Source organism: Coenobita brevimanus, chromosome 103, assembly GCF_032717465.1.
Source record: "Coenobita brevimanus isolate Jiangsu-jjx chromosome 103, ASM3271746v2, whole genome shotgun sequence".
Lineage (NCBI taxonomy): Eukaryota > Metazoa > Arthropoda > Malacostraca > Decapoda > Coenobitidae > Coenobita > Coenobita brevimanus.
This window is the reverse complement of record NC_137056.1, coordinates 20,210,281-20,229,771: the sequence shown is the minus strand read 5'-3', so window position 1 is coordinate 20,229,771 and position 19,491 is coordinate 20,210,281.

The following is a 19,491-nucleotide window of genomic DNA, read 5'->3' as shown; positions in this document are numbered from 1 at the left end:
CAGTGTGTCCAGGCATCTCGAAATGAATGGATCTTGAATTTGGCTCTCTTTTGTATTTTTTTTATTTTCTTGGAAGGAACGTTCATGCAGGCTCAGCCTGTGGTTTCTTCCTCCTCGCAATATATATATATATATATATATATATATATATATATATATATATATATATATATATATTTCATTTACAGGACTGGTGACAAATCTCCCATTCATGTTATTCATCATAGTCACTCTGTAACTCCTAGGCATTTATCCTCCTACTTCGTTTAACTAATCCCAGAACATGTCGAAAGTCACATAATAATAATAATAATAATAATAATAATAATAATAATAATGACTTGAAATTACAGTAATAATGAGTATACTAATAATAATATTAATAACCACCATCAGCATCAGTGTGAAAACAGTAAATTATTTTAGAGGTATGGTCAAGGCCCTAATTTAACCCCCCCCCCCTCTCTCTCTCTCTCTCTCTCTCTCTCTCTCTCTCTCTCTCTCTCTCAGGTGATGTGTGTGTGTGTGTGTGTGTGTGTGTGTGTGTGTGTGTGTGTGTGTGTGTGTGTGTGTGTAATAATGATAATCATAAATGATCAAACACTTGATCCAGTCCGACAACAAGGCAATAACACTGCTCAGTACCAAGGTTTTTAGTCGATCGAATAGAATCGTCTTGAAGCAGCATGAACACAAACTATCGTCGCCCTGAAGGGTTTATTTAGTTAACCTCGGTGGCATATATGCATATACAAAACAGCAGCATTGTTTGTATTTTTGTTTGTTTGTCCTTCAGTTACACCCAAACCTAGGGCCAGAGACCCCTAGACCCATACATATTCTGAATCAGGGTGACCCACGGATGATTTTAGTGGGGTCAAATTTCAGATCTGTCATTTGAGGTCGCCGTTAGTATTCGCCTTTTTGGCCCGGGCAACGCCGGCTACCCCTGTAGCCCAATTTTTGGCATGGAGACTCACATGACCTCCAGTTTGGATATAGGTTCTGTGAGATTTAGCTCCGAGGGTATTTGATGTCACCGGTCGGAGTTCATTTGAGATCACCAGTAATAGTAAACAAATGCTCACCAATACAGTGCGTTAGTCTGCGAAAGCTGAAAGAGAAAGTTCCTGGACCTCTTTTAATCACTCTTCAAAAGCATAAGAGGTACTTCGTCTTTCTCGAGTAGAAAGAAAGACTGAACTAGAACAAGATTAGAGTGTTCGTCTTTTTGGCCTGGGCAACGTCGGATACCCCTGGTGGTATTTTATATTTGTCGTGTACCTTCAGACAGTTATATCCAGCTTGAGATGTTCTTAGAACTGGAGGAGTTATATAGTTTTCATTAATCAGTTCAGTACGAGTGGTCTTTAATAAACCGTAAAGTGGTGGGGAGGGCGCAAGAATTAACCTCAAAGAGCCGTCACCGGAATGAAAGGAATGACCATAGAACAACCACAACGACTTCCCACATCACATTCAGTGGCTGACCTGAAAATCTCCTCTACTGTCATACCAGTCTCACACTTACGACACCAACCACAATTGTCATAAGGACTTTGTAGTTACTTGTAGAGAAGTTATATATATATTAGACTTATGGACGAGCGGTTGTTATACTTGAGTAGCTTCGTAAGTAGCTAATCTTCTTTCCCATTTGTCATGTAGTGACAGGAGAGGTAAAGAATAGTATGGGACTATTTTTATTTTGTCTTGGAAATATTAACAAGTCTCTCACATGGAACGAATATAAGTCCCGGGTAGCTACCTCCCTGTCTCGCTATCTGTCTCTCTCTCTCTCTCAAATCGCTAAGCTCTTCTTCCGTGACCTGTCTCTAGGGTCGCTTGTCTCCTTCTAAACTCTCTTTTCTAAAATCTGGTGTAGCAGGGGTGTGTCACTTGTGTTCCTCATGGATGGAAAGCTTAAGGAGCCTGTGTGTGAGTATGTGTGTATATGTGTGTGCATGGTTACCAGATCTTTGTTCACGAGAGGACTGCTGACAGCTAACTGCATCATCTCCTTACTGGCCACTGTCGTCAGCTTTCCTCAGTGTTAAGAGTGTGTAAGCATGTTTAGCACTGCTCGATTCTCGCAGACACAACACCTTCTCATCAACTGACTTCCTGCTTCTATCTATCTATTTATCTATCTATCTATTATGTAGTCCTATACAATTACAGCCAAATCAAACAAACTTACAACCACACCAACCGCACTTACAACCGACCAGCCACTCTTACAGGCACACCAACAACACTTACAATACCAACCACACTTACAACTTCACCACCCACATTTACACCCACACCAACCACACTTACACCCACACCAACCATTCTTACACCCACACCTACCACACTTTCACTCATACCAACCACACTTACTCCCACAAAAACCTCACTCACATCCTAATCAACCACACTTACATCCACAACAACCACACCCACCATACTGTACTTATTTCCACACTAACCACACTTAGTCACATTTACAACACCAACTACACTTACACCCACACCAACCACACTTATAACCAACCCAGACACATTTACACCCACACCAACCACACTTACAACCAAACCAACCACACTTACAACCACACCAAACTACCCACACTTAGCTACACCCACAACAACCACACCCACCATAATTACTCTCACAGCAACCACACTTACAGTCACACAACACCAACCACACTTACAATCACACAACACCAACCACACTTACAATCACACAACACCAACCACACTTACACCCACACCAACTACACTTACAACCAATCCAACCACACTTACAACCACACCAACCACACTTACAACCAAACTAACCACACTTACAACCACATCATACCAACCAAACTTACATCCACACCAACCACACTTACAACCACACCAAACCAACCACAATTACACCCACACCAATAACACTTCCACCTACACCAACCACACTTACACTCACACCAAGAACACTTCCACCCACACCAACCATACTTCCACCCACACCAACCACACTTACACCCACAACAACCACACCCACCATACTTACTTTTACGCCAACCAACCTTACAGTCACACATCAACACCAACCACACTTAAACCCACACCAACTACACGGCAACACCACCCACGCTTACATGAATACCAACCACACAAACATCCACACCAACCACACTTACCCCCACACCAAATCAATCACACTTCCACCCACACCAACAACACTTCCACCCACACCAACCATACTCATACCCACAACACCCACACTTTCAACCACACCAGGCACCAGCCACACTTGCAACCATACCAACCACATTTACAGCCACACCACCACACTTACAGCCACACCAACCACACTTACAGCCACACCAACCACACTTACAGCCACACCAACCACACATACAGCCAAACCAGCAACACTTACAAACACATCAGGCACACTTACAATAGAGCCACATCAAACCCACTTTCAACCACACAGGCTACACTTACAACCACACCTTCCACACTGGTCACACTGAAAGCCACACCAAACACATTGGCAACACCACATTTGCAACCAAATCAGTCACACTTACAACCACACCGGCCACACTTACAACCACATCAACCACACTTACAACCACACCAAACGCACTGGCAACACCAAACACATTTGCAACCACATCGACCACACTGACAACCACATCAACTGCACTTACAGCCACAACGGCCACGCTTAAAACCACATCAACCACATCTGCAACCAAACCAACCACACTTGCAACCACACTGACCACACTTAAACTACATCAGTCACACGTACCTGCAACCATACCAACCACAATTGAAGTCACACCAAGCACACTTACAATCACACCAAACACACTTACAGCCACACCACCCACACTTTCAACCCCATCAACCACACTTACAGCCACACCAGCCACACCTAAGATCACACCAACGACACGTAAGACCACACCAACCACACTTTCAACCACAGCAACCATTCATTCAGCCACACCAGCCACACTTTCAGTCACACCAGCTGCACTTACAACCAAGTCAACCACATTTACAACCACACTGACTACATTTACAATTACACCAACCACGCTTGAAACCACACCACCAAGAACACTTACAACCACACCAACCACACTTACAGCCATACTAACGACACTTACAACCACACTGGCTACACTTATAATCACACCAGCCACATTTACAACCACACCAACCAAACTTACAACCACATAAACCACATTACAGCTACCACATCCATACTTACAATCACACCGTCCACACTTACAGCTACATCAACCACACCACAGCCACACCAACTACGCATATAACCGTACCCACCACATTTACAACCACACTATCCACACTCACAACCACACCAACCACATTTACAGCCACACCAACTACACATACAGTCATACCAACCTAACTTAAAACCACATCAGCCACATTTACAACCACACCAACCACATTTACAGACACACTTACAACCACACCAACCACACTTACAGTCACACCAACCACTTACAACCACATCGACTATACTTAAAACCACACTGATCACTCTTCAAACCACACCAACCATACTTACATCCAGACTTACAACCACACCAACCACACTTACAACACACCGACTACACTTATAACCATATCGATTACACTTCAAACCACACCAATCACACTTACAACCACACTTACTCACAACCACGCCAGCCACACTTACAATCACACCGACCACGCATACTGACAACCAGACCAACCACACCAGCCACACTTACAGCTTACAGCCACACTTACAACCATAGCAACAACACTTACAACCACACAACCACATTTGCAGCCAAGCCGACCACACTTAAACAGCACCAACCCCACTTAAAACCACACCAGCTACACTAACAGTCATGCTAAACACACTTACAACCACCCCATCCACACTTAAAACCACACCAGCTACACTAACAGTCATCCTAAACACACTTACAACCACCCCATCCACACTTACCATCCCACCAACCAACATTCAACCACGTCGACCACACTTTCAACCATACCAACTTCAAATACAACCCACATTAACCTCACTTACAACACACCGACTACACTTAAAACTTATCTACGCTTACCTCTGTTCTGTCGCTACTTCAATGGTCACTGCTTCTCTGAACGGTCTGCTTGCATCCCTCCACCTATACGACGGGTGCGTAGCACCCGTCTAGCAACAAACTCTCATCCCTTTTCTGTCCAACTCTTTAATGCCAGAGTTAACCATTACTCCCAGTCCTTCATTTATGCAAAAGGTCAACTCTGGAACTGTCTCCCTCTGTCTGTATTTCCTACTTCCTGCGCTCTCCAGTCTTTCAAACGCAGTGTGTCCAGGCATCTCGAAATGAACGGATCTTGAATTTGATTTTCTTTCGTATTGTTTTTTTTTTTTCCTTGGAAGGAACGATTTGCAGGCTCCTGGCCTTCGGTTACTTCTTCCTTTCATTAAAAGAAAAAAAAAAAAAACCAGACCAACTACACTTACAACCACATCTGCCACATTTACTTCGTACAACAACAACAACAACCATATTCACAACCACACCAACCACTCTTACAACCACACCAGTGACACCTAAGACCACACCTACCACACTTACAACCACATCAGACACGCTTAAGACATCACCAATTAAACTTACAACCACACCACCCGCAATTAGGACCACTCCAGCCACACTTAAGACCACACCAACCACACTTACACAACACCAGTCACGCTTACTTGCAGCTACACCATGCACACTTACATCCACACCACCCACATTTACAGTCATACCAGGTACACCTACAACCACACTATCCTCACCTAAAACCATACCCACCACAGTTAAAACCACACCAGTCACACTTAAAACCACACTATCTACACTTACAATTGCACCAACCAGACCTGCCGACTCCCTACCTTCTTTACCCTTGCACAGTGTTAATTTTATACACGGGTTTTATTTGCCCCTGTGTAGAGTACAACTTTCATGTGTGGGGAGGCTCCCTACATACAGCTTTTCTCAATAGAGTGGAGTCAGAAGCTTTTTGTCTCATTAACTCTCCTCCTCTTACTGGCTCCCTTCAACCTCTGTCTCTTCGCCACATTGTTGCATCTTTATCTCCTTTCTATCGCTACTTCAATGGTCACTGCTTCTCTGAACTGTGTGCTTGCATCCCTCCACCTCTACGACCAGAGCGTAGCACCCGTTTAATAACAAACTCTCATCCCTTTTCTGTCCATTTCTCTAATGCAAGAGTTAATTGTTACTTCCAGTCCTTCATTTATGTAACAGGTCAACTCTAGAACTGGTCTCCCTCTGCCTGTATTTCCTACTTCCTATGATCTCCAGTCTTTCAATCGCAGTATGCCCAGACATCTCGAAATGAATGGATCTTGTATTTGGCTCTCTGTTGTATTGTTTTTGTATTTTCTTGGAAGGAACGGTTTGCGGGCTCCTGGCCTTTGGTTCCTTCTTCCTTGAAAAAAAAAAAAACACGTATAATCACACAAACTACATTTACAGTTACATTAGTCACACAGCCTACAGCCACACCAGCCACACTTGTAACCACAACGACTAATTCAGATTGGTTCAGACGTGTATGGAGGCGTGTGCAGAATAAATCAGACCTTTCGATGGAATGGTTTTTGAGTTGTGCCAGTTTACGTCTGTTGCTAGGGAACATCCGTTCACTGCATGCGACGGCTCTGCAGGGGCGGTTACGTGCCTGGGTCTGATGGATCTGCATACCAGACTGTCCAGGGTTATTCAGCAGTAACAACAATAACAACAGCAATAACAACAATGTCTTCTAGGACTATGTTAGGTTTGGGGGGGACAGCCTGGGTGATGATGGATGGTGAGGCACGGTGGGGTAAGTATATCCCGTAGATAAGGGCAAATGGTCGAGGCAGCAGTTGTTTTGCCTGTCACTTTCTCAGAGCCTGAATGGTTAGGGTGGATGGACATGACTGAGCGGAATGGGCTGGGATGGTTGTGGGTAACTGCGCATGTTGGGGGAAGTGTATATTGTACATGTTGTGAAGTTGGATGTAGTAGGAAGAACAGTACGGTGTGGGGAAGCAGAATATGGGCGGGGCGAACAGGAAAGGAGGGGAGCAGGTTAAGACTGAGGTACAGAAGGGGCGGGGTGGGAGCAATACGCCCTGTGCAAGTGGACGTTGTAGGGTGGCCGATATGGGTGTTACTGTGGTTTAGCCCCTTAAGTCTTATAACATAAGTATCATCATCAGTATGAGTCAGTCAGCTGCAGGACAAATGCCTCTTCCATCCTTTCTCCACTCTGGCCGGTTGACCGTTAGCCTGTTCCATCCAGTCCTAGCGAATTTTCGAATTTCATCTCGCCATTTCGTCCCCCGTCTACCTCTCCTCTCACTTTACCTCTGCTGTCACTTAGTTACCCTGGTTGTCCATCTGCTATCGTTCTACAAAGAACGTGGCCCGCCCACATCCGTTTATCTTTTTTTTATTGTATTGATTATGTCCTCTGCTTTCGTGTCCCCATTTCCATGAAGCTGTCTTTTTATCTCTCCATGTGACCTTTAACATAATCTTTTCTATTCCTTTCTGAGCACTCCTTAGTTTACTTTCCAGAGATTTTGTTAAACTCCACGTTTCTGATTCATAAGTTAAAGCAGGAGGGACACACTGATTATATAACCTTCTCTTTTGGCTTAATGGTAATTGGTTATCCTTCTTGTACAGTATTTACTTAATTTGCCAAAAGCCATCCATCCCATTCCCATTCTTCACTTGATTTCGTTGCCATGGATTCGGTCTGCCTGGACTGCCTGTCCCTTTGTATGTGCATCTCTCAATATATTCAAATTCTTCATCTTTTCTTCTTCCTGGAGAAGCACAAACGTCTCTGTTAGAACATAACCATTGTGTTCTTCATATTCTTTACCAAGTCTACCTTTAGACTCTTCCCGTCCAGGCCACCCATCATTTATTGTAGTTCCTCTCCCGATTCACTGGAGAGGACTATGTCGTCTGCAAATCCAAGACTGTTCAATCGCTCACCATTTATGCTTATTCCTTTGTCGTACTAATCTAAATATCTGCAAACGTCCTTCTTGGCATGAAGTGTAATAACTTGGGAGAAACTGCGTCTCCTTGTCTAGTACTTTTCTTTGTATGTATTTTCTTGTTATCCTTATGGAGTTTGATGGTGGCCAGTAGCATGTTATTTTATTCAGGCTGTCTCGGGACAACATTGTTCACTTTATGATAAAGTCCTCGAAATGAAAGGGTTACATATACATCCGAAACTCCCCCATTCTGTAAGTGAGCGGTCTTCTTAGTTGAAAACAAAAAAAAATCTTTTGGAATCAGCGAGAATAAAATGTAAAACATCATCATAGTGAAGGTGTTACTAAGAATATTAAGGAAAAGAAAGTAAACCCATGCTGTTCTTGTATACCTGAGGGGCTGTATTCATAAAGGATCTTCTTAGCCTCTTTCTGCGATAATCAAGTCTCCATAGCAATATATTGTGATCAGGAATAAAATTGTTTCCTCGTTATCTTCACTTTCATATGCACTGTAGTTTGGTTATAATGTGATCTGTAGCTGTGCGAGTTAAGGTGAAAATAAAATGAAGCAATCATTAACCCAAGATTAAGAGATTTTATGAAATTGGCCCCAGACGTTTCATCAAAAGAAATTAATAAACATGAAACATTAATACACTCGAGCGACAGACAGACAGATGGGTAAATGTGGAGACAGAAGGAGAGATAGATGAAAAGACAAGGTAGATGGATGGATGAAGGACAGGTAGAGAGGACTGATTAATTGGGAGGTAAACATTGTGGTGATCTCTGGCCTTCGACTTGTTGGCTCTGAGGGAGGTAGGCAGGAAGGAAGGAGGGAGGTAAATAGAGAGGGAGGAGGAGGAGGAGGAGGAGGAAGTGATGAAAGAAAGAAGGAAGGTAAATGGTGGTAAAAATGCCAGTATTTGGATGAGGGAGAGGAGGAGAATGAGGAGAAAGAAGAGAAAGAAGAATAGGTGGAAATGAAAGGGAAAGAAAGGAGGGAAGGAGGGTGGTAAATACAGAGGAGGGAGAGGAGGAGGAGGAAGAGAAGGAGGAGGAGAAACGAGAGGTGCAGAGAAAGGGAGTAAGTGAGGAATGAAAGAATGAAAGCAAGGAGACAGATAGAAATACTTGTCGTACTAAAAGGAGCAGGAAGAGGAAAAGAATAATGATGATGAGGGTTTGGAAGAAAATGTGGAAGGAGATGGAAGACGAGGAGGAGGAGGAGGAGAAGGAGGAGGAGGAGGAGGAGGAGGAGGAGGAGGAGGAGGAGAAAAAGCAAGAATGAAGGAAAATGAAAGAGAGGGAGAGAAATACAGGGATAAAGAGGAAGAAAGAGGAGATGATGGAATAAGATGGATGGAAAAGAGAGAAAGGCGGGGGGTAGGGGGCAATGGAAGAGGAATTGGAGGAATGAGATAGTTTTAGAAAAGGAGTAAAAGGACTGAGGGTGAGAGAAGGAAGAAAATGAGGATGGAGGAAAAGACGTGAAGGGAGGAAGGAGGAAATGAGGGTGAGTAGGTGGATGTAAACAGAGAGGGAGAAGGTGATGAAGAAAAAGAACGGATGGATAGATAGAAACTGAGAGAGAGAGAGAGAGAGAGAGAGAGAGAGAGAGAGAGAGAGAGAGAGAGAGAGAGAGAGAGAGGTATGTACGAGGCAAAAAGAGGCACTGGAAGGGGGAAAACTGCAGGGTGAGAGGGAGAAAGGTAGAAGTGAAGGGAGGGAGGGGGGGGAGAGGAAGGCATGGAAGGAGGGAAGGAGGAGCTGTGGTGGAAGGGAAGGAGGGACGTAAGCAGAGTCACGGAGCTGATGGGAGGTAAGTAGGTAAGGAGAGAGAGGTACACATGAAAGGAGGGAGAAGAGGCACGGAGGAAGTTAGAGAGGGAGGCAGGGAGAGAAGAAAGAAAGGAGTAAAGGAAACAAGGAAAGAGAGAGATGATGAGCTAAGAGGTGTCAAGGAAGAAATGAGGGAGATGAAACTGAGGGTAGAGAGGGAAGGAGGAAAGGGAGAATACGGAAGTGAATGGAGGGGAGATAACGGTGGGAGGGGTGAAAGGAGGCAGACTGGAGAAAAGGGAAGCAAAGAGGTAGGGAGACCGAAGTGAAGGGAGTGAGAGAAGGAGAGAGCGAGGGAGTTAGAAGTGAAGGGAAGGAGGAAGGCAATGGAGAAGGGAAGAGAGGGGGAGAGTAAGGTGGAGGAAGGGAGGGACAAAAAGTGATGAGAGTGAAGGGACCGGTACACGTGAGAGAGAGAGAGAGAGAGAGAGAGAGAGAGAGAGAGAGAGAGAGAGACACACACACACACACACACACACACACACACACACACAGAAAGAAAGAAAGAGAGAGAGAGAGAGAGAGAGACAGAATGGTGTAAGGGAGGGAGCGAAGGGGGGAGGTGAGTGTAGGCAGCAATATCTGTGGCACGGAAGCTCAGTCATGCATGCAGTAGTGCTTGTACTCTTACTCACCCCCCCACACCCACCTCTCTCTCTCTCTCTCTCTCTCTCTCTCTCTCTCTCTCTCTCTTGTCTGTCTATTAGTCTATCTCTCAGTCTGTCTATCTATTTATCTACCTACCTGGCTTTGTGTGTGTGTGTGTGTGTGTGTGTGTGTGTGTGTGTGTGTGTGTGTGTGTTATTCATTTGCTATCGCATTTTTTTTTATCTCACTCTCTTACTTGAAGCCTGTATCATTTTTCTCCACCCTCTCACACCTCCCCAACCACTTCCTCTTTCTCTCACTTTCCAACCCACTTTGACCTTCTATCGCTGCATTTACACACCTTCCAGTCTTCATGATTTACACATTCTTATCTTTATTCCTTGCATTAACATTCACTCACTTTCAGCCTAACTCACTTTTACATCCAGGCTCACTCACTTTCACTGTCTTCGTCTCATGCCACTTTTTATTCGCTGTGATTCATGTTCTTACTCCGATTTGCCCTCTCTCTCTCTCTCTCTCTCTCTCTCTCTCTCTCACACACACACACACACAACACACACACACACACACACACACACACACACACACACACACACATATACAAAAGCACAAACACATACACACACACACACATACACATACACACATACATATACTATATATATATATATATATATATATATATATATATATATATATATATATATATATATATATATATATATATATTCATATCATTCATTCATCATCCAATCCTACTTTGCCCCATGAGAAGTGTAGGAGCCCGGGCCTAGACAAGTTGGTCCTGAAATTCAAGATGAGAGTGGCCAGCCTCACTCATCCCTGAGTGGCATTACGTGAGCAATAAACCCCAGCCAGCCTTCATCGGCTCAATCCGATTGGAGCACCGTAATTACCCACTAAACCACCAGGCGCCAAAATTGGATATACGGTTACCACCCAGCGTAGTAAATGGTTTCCTGATGTACAGGAAACCATTTCGCTTGTCACTCAGTGTAGAGTCATAGAAGGAAGAGAAAAGATTGAAGGAAAAGACAGAAGAGGGAGTATAAAGTCACCCGTAGGCGGAAGGACGAGGAAAGAATGAAGGAAAGAAAGACAGGAGAGAATGGAAGGAAAGAAGGATGGAGGAGAGGAAAGAGCAGACACCCAGGAGCAGCACTACATCGAGTGAGTGGGTGGTGGGCGTCCCCACCTACTATATATATATATATATATATATATATATATATATATATATATATATATATATATATATATATATATATAAGCGACCCCACTTTAAATAAGACCACGCAATGAAAATTCGCTTTAACGAAAATCGCGTTTTACTACCCTTTGCCCGCCTAACTAGCGCCAAAATTCTCTAACGATTTTTGTTACCGTGGGCAATTTTAAACCGAGCGCTCTCTGTCAGCCGATTCCACTATAGCACCACCAACGGAGAAAACGCGCACCATTCACTCCCGCCCTACCATCTAAAATCGTACAGTTACTGGACGTCGCCACCAACATGTTCAACAGCTGATTAACTCACTGATGTAAATGAGGTAATGTCATTCCCCATGTCAAACCTAAACAGCACTGTTAAATTTAAGAAAAGAAAAGTCAGTTAAAGTATTACTTATGTTTTTTATATAGGTTTTTTGTACGTTAAATCGTATATGTGGTAGTAGATTAAGGGTTGGAGATAAAATACACAAATGCTGATTCAAATTGAAAAAAAAAAAAGTTAATACGGTTGGATGGGGGAAAATCGAGGTCCTGGAACCAAACTTCATTTAACCCATGTTATAATGGGTTAACACAACGAAAGAATCGCTATGTGAACGTTTTTTCAGGAACGTAACCTGTTGGTAAAGCGGGGCCTCTTGCACACACACACACGCACACACACACACACACACACACACACACATATATATATATATATATATATATATATATATATATATGTATGTATATGCGGACAGAATTACGAGAGGGGGCTTGAAATTTCCTCTTACCCCTGACTAATTTATCGTGCGGCCACAAATGGCGTTGAGTGAAGCGTGTGCTCGCTTGGACTCCTTAAACTGCATGCCTTGGTGCTGATCCTTATTTTTTGTTTGTCTCGGGTTATTTTACTTATATTTAGCTTTATCTATAGTTTCTAAGAAAGATGCAAGTGTCAAAGGCGGTGTCAAGTGTGAACACCAATCTGTAAGATGCAGGTGTCAAAGGCGGTGTCAAGTGTGAACACCAATCTGTTTCAATAATCAAACCTCTTTGGTCGTGGTTGGTTGTCCGCCAAAGTACCGCAATGACCCAATTGCTCAATAACCCAATACAGCAATGCATGGGAATTAATGTTAATTGTTTCAGAGACCACTTTTTTTTTGCCTAATACCTGAATAATAATCCAGAAAAGATTGAAGTGGTTGGCTCAACAATATTTGCACCGATTCTACCACTCTCTATTGTAGGCCAGACGACCCCATGCCATTTTCTCCTGATTAGCTTTGTGAGCCAGCATTGCTATCAGTTATTTTGTCTCCATACGAAATTATCACAACTAACAATTCTTAATAATGAATTTCCGGCCTTGTGAATTCGACACGTAACATTTCTCGTTCTTTTAGTTAAGTTTGTCTTTATATACCATAATGCCATTTCTGTTTATTTTGAATTACTACCACAATCAAATCAAAAGCTTATTTCATCACTGGTATGTACTAAGGCATTTTATAAGTGAGTGTGGAGTGCATAAAGCGTTATTAACGCTTTGGGGTTGCTTGCATGTGGAAACGAGTCGCCGCGAGGCACGTCGTTACTATTTTAACCGATACGTAGCTGTCCATGACCTACCGCACTGGCCGCTGTATCTTCAATTATTTTCACTCTCCTCTATGGTGAGAATGGTGTAGTACCAGCTGTTTGAGGGTATTTAATACAGTAAAAAAAACAATATTTTGCTGAAAACAAAAACAAAAATGCAGGATAAGGTAGCATTGTTGAAAAAACTGGACCGTGGTGATCCTGTGAGCAAGTTGTGTGACACATTCGTTAACTGTTCATGATAAAGAAACAAGGGGAAAAATACTGAAATTCTGTGCAGACACTGATTCGAAGAAGGAAATGAACATTAGAAAAAAATAGGAAATATGGCAAGAATACTGAGCATGATCGAGTGATAGTGGAATGGTTTGGGCATGGGTCGGAGTGATGGAGAAGACTTCGTCAGGTAGCATGATAAGGAATCAGGCTCAGTTTTTCCACAGAGAACTTAAATTAGTACATGAAAGTGATTACGCTGAACGATAGTGAGTCAGAGATGTATTGCTGAATTATACGTGACCTCCATTAATCCCTAGTCAATTATTATATGTGACATATGTAACCGCAGGTAGTTCAGCAAAATGGTTAGTCTCACACACACACACAACACACACACACACACACACACACACACACACACATATACTGGAAGCAAGGGTGCTGGAAAATCAGTATTGTACCCACACACACACATACTGTACACATACACACATACATATACTATATACATATATATATATATATATATATATATATATATATATATATATATATATATATATATATATATATATATATATATATATATTCAATCATTCATTCATCATCCAATCCTACTTTGCCCCATGAGAAGTGTAGGAGCCCGGGCCTAGACAAGTTGGTCCTGAAATTCAAGATGAGAGTGGCCAGCCTCACTCATCCCTGAGTGGCATTACGTGAGCAATAAACCCCAGCCAGCCTTCATCGGCTCAATCCGATTGGAGCACCGTAATTACCCACTGAACCACCAGGCGCCAAAATTGGATATACGGTTACCACCCAGCGTAGTAAATGGTTTCCTGATGTACAGGAAACCATTTCGCTTGTCACTCAGTGTAGAGTCATAGAAGGAAGAGAAAAGATTGAAGGAAAAGACAGAAGAGGGAGTATAAAGTCACCCGTAGGCGGAAGGACGAGGAAAGAATGAAGGAAAGAAAGACAGGAGAGAATGGAAGGAAAGAAGGATGGAGGAGAGGAAAGAGCAGACACCCAGGAGCAGCACTACATCGAGTGAGTGGGTGGTGGGCGTCCCCACCTACTATATATATATATATATATATATATATATATATATATATATATATATATATATATATATAAGCGACCCCCACTTTAAATAAGACCACGCAATGAAAATTCGCTTTAACGAAAATCGCGTTTTACTACCCTTTGCCCGCCTAACTAGCGCCAAAATTCTCTAACGATTTTTGTTACCGTGGGCAATTTTTAAACCGAGCGCTCTCTGTCAGCCGATTCCACTATAGCACCACCAACGGAGAAAACGCGCACCATTCACTCCCGCCCTACCATCTAAAATCGTACAGTTACTGGACGTCGCCACCAACATGTTCAACAGCTGATTAACTCACTGATGTAAATGAGGTAATGTCATTCCCCATGTCAAACCTAAACAGCACTGTTAAATTTAAGAAAAAGAAAAGTCAGTTAAAGTATTACTTATGTTTTTTATATAGGTTTTTTGTACGTTAAATCGTATATGTGGTAGTAGATTAAGGGTTGGAGATAAAATACACAAATGCTGATTCAAATTGAAAAAAAAAAAAGTTAATACGGTTGGATGGGGGAAAATCGAGGTCCTGGAACCAAACTTCATTTAACCCATGTTATAATGGGTTAACACAACGAAAGAATCGCTATGTGAACGTTTTTTCAGGAACGTAACCTGTTGGTAAAGCGGGGCCTCTTGCACACACACACACACACACACACACACACACACACACACATATATATATATATATATATATATATATATATATATATATATATATATATATATGTATATGCGGACAGAATTACGAGAGGGGGCTTGAAATTTCCTCTTACCCCTGACTAATTTATCGTGCGGCCACAAATGGCGTTGAGTGAAGCGTGTGCTCGCTTGGACTCCTTAAACTGCATGCCTTGGTGCTGATCCTTATTTTTTGTTTGTCTCGGGTTATTTTACTTATATTTAGCTTTATCTATAGTTTCTAAGAAAGATGCAAGTGTCAAAGGCGGTGTCAAGTGTGAACACCAATCTGTAAGATGCAGGTGTCAAAGGCGGTGTCAAGTGTGAACACCAATCTGTTTCAATAATCAAACCTCTTTGGTCGTGGTTGGTTGTCCGCCAAAGTACCGCAATGACCCAATTGCTCAATAACCCAATACAGCGATGCATGGGAATTAATGTTAATTGTTTCAGAGACCACTTTTTTTTTTTGCCTAATACCTGAATAATAATCCAGAAAAGATTGAAGTGGTTGGCTCAACAATATTTGCACCGATTCTACCACTCTCTATTGTAGGCCAGACGACCCCATGCCATTTTCTCCTGATTAGCTTTGTGAGCCAGCATTGCTATCAGTTATTTTGTCTCCATACGAAATTATCACAACTAACAATTCTTAATGAATTTCCGGCCTTGTGAATTCGACACGTAACATTTCTCGTTCTTTTAGTTAAGTTTGTCTTTATATACCATAATGCCATTTCTGTTTATTTTGAATTACTACCACAGTCAAATCAAAAGCTTATTTCATCACTGGTATGTACTAAGGCATTTTATAAGTGAGTGTGGAGTGCATAAAGCGTTATTAACGCTTTGGGGTTGCTTGCATGTGGAAACGAGTCGCCGCGAGGCACGTCGTTACTATTTTAACCGATACGTAGCTGTCCATGACCTACCGCACTGGCCGCTGTATCTTCAATTATTTTCACTCTCCTCTATGGTGAGAATGGTGTAGTACCAGCTGTTTGAGGGTATTTAATACAGTAAAAAAAACAATATTTTGCTGAAAACAAAAACAAAAATGCAGGATAAGGTAGCATTGTTGAAAAAACTGGACCGTGGTGATCCTGTGAGCAAGTTGTGTGACACATTCGTTAACTGTTCATGATAAAGAAACAAGGGGAAAAATACTGAAATTCTGTGCAGACACTGATTCGAAGAAGGAAATGAACATTAGAAAAAAATAGGAAATATGGCAAGAATACTGAGCATGATCGAGTGATAGTGGAATGGTTTGGGCATGGGTCGGAGTGATGGAGAAGACTTCGTCAGGTAGCATGATAAGGAATCAGGCTCAGTTTTTCCACAGAGAACTTAAATTAGTACATGAAAGTGATTACGCTGAACGATAGTGAGTCAGAGATGTATTGCTGAATTATACGTGACCTCCATTAATCCCTAGTCAATTATTATATGTGACATATGTAACCGCAGGTAGTTCAGCAAAATGGTTAGTCTCACACACACACACAACACACACACACACACACACACACACACACACACACATATACAAAAGCACAAACACATACACACACACACACATACTGTACACATACACACATACATATACTATATACATATATATATATATATATATATATATATATATATATATATATATATATATATATATATATATATATATTCAATCATTCATTCATCATCCAATCCTACTTTGCCCCATGAGAAGTGTAGGAGCCCGGGCCTAGACAAGTTGGTCCTGAAATTCAAGATGAGAGTGGCCAGCCTCACTCATCCCTGAGTGGCATTACGTGAGCACAAAACCCCAGCCAGCCTTCATCGGCTCAATCCGATTGGAGCACCGTAATTACCCACTAAACCACCAGGCGCCAAAATTGGATATACGGTTACCACTCCAGCGTAGTAAATGGTTTCCTGATGTACAGGAAACCATTTCGCTTGTAACTCAGTGTAGAGTCATAGAAGGAAGAGAAAAGATTGAAGGAAAAGACAGAAGAGGGAGTATAAAGTCACCCGTAGGCGGAAGGACGAGGAAAGAATGAAGGAAAGAAAGACAGGAGAGAATGGAAGGAAAGAAGGATGGAGGAGAGGAAAGAGCAGACACCCAGGAGCAGCACTACATCGAGTGAGTGGGTGGTGGGCGTCCCCACCTACTATATATATATATATATATATATATATATATATATATATATATATATATATATATATATATATATATATATATATATATATATATATATATAAGCGACCCCCACTTTAAATAAGACCACGCAATGAAAATTCGCTTTAACGAAAATCGCGTTTTACTACCCTTTGCCCGCCTAACTAGCGCCAAAATTTTCTAACGATTTTTGTTACCGTGGGCAATTTTAAACCGAGCGCTCTCTGTCAGCCGATTCCACTATAGCACCACCAACGGAGAAAACGCGCACCATTCACTCCCGCCCTACCATCTAAAATCGTACAGTTACTGGACGTCGCCACCAACATGTTCAACAGCTGATTAACTCACTGATGTAAATGAGGTAATGTCATTCCCCATGTCAAACCTAAACAGCACTGTTAAATTTAAGAAAAGAAAAGTCAGTTAAAGTATTACTTATGTTTTTTATATAGGTTTTTTGTACGTTAAATCGTATATGTGGTAGTAGATTAAGGGTTGGAGATAAAATACACAATTGCTGATTCAAATTGAAAATTAAAAAAGTTAATACGGTTGGATGGGGGAAAATCGAGGTCCTGGTACCAAACTTCATTTATCCCATGTTATAATGGGTTAACACAACGAAAGAATCGCTATGTGAACGTTTTTCAGGAACGTAACCTGTTGGTAAAGCGGGGCCTCTTGCACACACACACACACACACACACACACACACACACACACATATATATATATATATATATATATATATATATATATATATATATATATATATATATATGCGGACAGAATTACGAGAGGGGGCTTGAAATTTCCTCTTACCCCTGACTAATTTATCGTGCGGCCACAAATGGCGTTGAGTGAAGCGTGTGCTCGCTTGGACTCCTTAAACTGCATGCCTTGGTGCTGATCCTTATTTTTTGTTTGTCTCGGGTTATTTTACTTATATTTAGCTTTATCTATAGTTTCTAAGAAAGATGCAAGTGTCAAAGGCGGTGTCAAGTGTGAACACCAATCTGTAAGATGCAGGTGTCAAAGGCGGTGTCAAGTGTGAACACCAATCTGTTTCAATAATCAAACCTCTTTGGTCGTGGTTGGTTGTCCGCCAAAGTACCGCAATGACCCAATTGCTCAATAACCCAATACAGCGATGCATGGGAATTAATGTTAATTGTTTCAGAGACCACTTTTTTTTTTGCCTAATACCTGAATAATAATCCAGAAAAGATTGAAGTGGTTGGCTCAACAATATTTGCACCGATTCTACCACTCTCTATTGTAGGCCAGACGACCCCATGCCATTTTCTCCTGATTAGCTTTGTGAGCCAGCATTGCTATCAGTTATTTTGTCTCCATACGAAATTATCACAACTAACAATTCTTAATGAATTTCCGGCCTTGTGAATTCGACACGTAACATTTCTCGTTCTTTTAGTTAAGTTTGTCTTTATATACCATAATGCCATTTCTGTTTATTTTGAATTACTACCACAATCAAATCAAAAGCTTATTTCATCACTGGTATGTACTAAGGCATTTTATAAGTGAGTGTGGAGTGCATAAAGCGTTATTAACGCTTTGGGGTTGCTTGCATGTGGAAACGAGTCGCCGCGAGGCACGTCGTTACTATTTTAACCGATACGTAGCTGTCCATGACCTACCGCACTGGCCGCTGTATCTTCAATTATTTTCACTCTCCTCTATGGTGAGAATGGTGTAGTACCAGCTGTTTGAGGGTATTTAATACAGTAAAAAAAACAATATTTTGCTGAAAACAAAAACAAAAATGCAGGATAAGGTAGCATTGTTGAAAAAACTGGACCGTGGTGATCCTGTGAGCAAGTTGTGTGACACATTCGTTAACTGTTCATGATAAAGAAACAAGGGGAAAAATACTGAAATTCT